This window comes from Nannospalax galili, unplaced genomic scaffold (assembly GCF_000622305.1).
Source record: "Nannospalax galili isolate Female #2095 unplaced genomic scaffold, S.galili_v1.0 scaffold1051, whole genome shotgun sequence".
Taxonomy (NCBI): domain Eukaryota; kingdom Metazoa; phylum Chordata; class Mammalia; order Rodentia; family Spalacidae; genus Nannospalax; species Nannospalax galili.
The window spans coordinates 8,379,839-8,381,526 of NW_008331995.1; the positions used below are offsets into that span (position 1 = coordinate 8,379,839).

The window sequence follows — 1,688 nt, forward strand, 5'->3', positions numbered from 1 at the left end:
GTACCAATATCCAACTCTGCAACAATGGCAGTTGCATAATGATCTAGCTTACTGTTTTAAAAAAATCTTAAGGACAAAACAAACCACCTCTATATTATCTTTTCTGTGACTAGGATTCATAGTCAAAAGGCCCTCTTATAACCACTCTTTTTTATTTTGGTAATTTTTTTTCTAACTTAAAAAAATTTATTGAGAGTTTCATACATGCATATAGGTGTTTTGATCAAAGCCATGCCCACTCCCTCCCTTGCAACACCTCCCATATCTCCCCATCACTTTTTTTTTCTTTTATTTTTCCTCTCATTTATTTATTTTTATGGGGCTTTTGGGTACTCTAACATTCCCCCCTCTGAAGAGGTAGCCCTAAACTCTTTTAAGGATTACATAAGAGCTCCCAAACACTTTTGGCATTTTTGGCCTTTGGAACAGAGTATGTTGCTAACAGGCCCACAGACATTTTGAGTTTTAGCCAATAAACTGGCTGCTTTTCTTTGGGGTCTTTTTACCCTAACTGCCTAGCCAATTCCAACCTCCTGTTCTTACCATGCCATCCTCTGAAAGGGATCCCAGCTTTCTAATGGCAGTTTTCACCATTTTCAACTTTCATTTTTTTTTCAGTCTTTTTTTGTGTTTTGCTTCTTTTTCATACATCAATTTTGCTTTGACCAATCACTTCACCACCCCAGTCTTAATCTTGATCTGCCTCATGCTGGGATCAGCCATGGTGCTGAGGAAAGGAGGGACCTAATTTTTGATGGAGGGCCTTGCTATATAATCCAGACTTTCATAACTCAAACTGACCTTGGTCTCTTGATCTTCCTGCCTCAGCCTCCTGAATGCTGGGATTATAGAGGTGGGTCCCACTCTGCCTGGTAAACAATACTAGTAACTGAACTATAAACCTTATTATTTGATCTAGGAGTCCACTGCCCTGCTACCAAGTTTGTATTTTCTAGAACCTCAGATACTGAAGGTTACCTACAGTCAAAAAACATTCTATAGAAAATTCCAGAAACAGATAATTATGAGTTTTACACTGTGTGTCATTCTAAGACGTGTGATGAAACTTCACACCATCCTGCTCCACCCAGCCCAAGGCTTGAATCGCCCCTTCATCACCTGCAGCTGTGTGTTGTCACCTGTTAGTCGCTTAACTATGCTTTTGGTTATCAGATCTACTGTTATGATATGGCAATGCTTGCTTGTAAGAAATCTTAATTATTCCACATAATGATCCCAAAGCAGAATGATGGATAAAGATGCTATGATTCAGATATACCGAAGAGAAGCCAAAATATACTTCATCTAGGTGGAAAAGCAGAAATCCAATTATATTTTGAAAGAGAAACCACGTTCATATTAGTTTTATCACGGGAAATTGTTACTATTGTTCTTTTGTTTTCTGCAGGTATTTGTGTGTGTCTGCTGTACATGTGTGAGTACATGCATGCCTGTGTATATGGGGGACACAGATTTGTGTACCAGTATACGTATGTGTTTGTACATATGGAGGCCAAAGTTTGGTGTTAAATATCTTTCTCAATCACTGTCTGCTTTATTTACTGAGACATAGTCGCTGCCTGAACTCAGAGCTAAATGATTCATCTTATCAAGCTAGCCAGCTTGCTCCAGAGACCCCTGTCTCCAGCTCCCAAATGCCAGGACGACAGACAGACTGCCACATCCAC

At 39.5% G+C, this 1,688-nt stretch overlaps 1 pseudogene; it reads right to left on the reverse strand.

The window, feature by feature from the left end:
• The window catches only part of LOC103729152, a 1,474-nt pseudogene extending 751 nt beyond the window's left edge, over positions 1 to 723 (reverse strand).
• Positions 724 to 1,688: the final 965 nt, after the last annotated feature.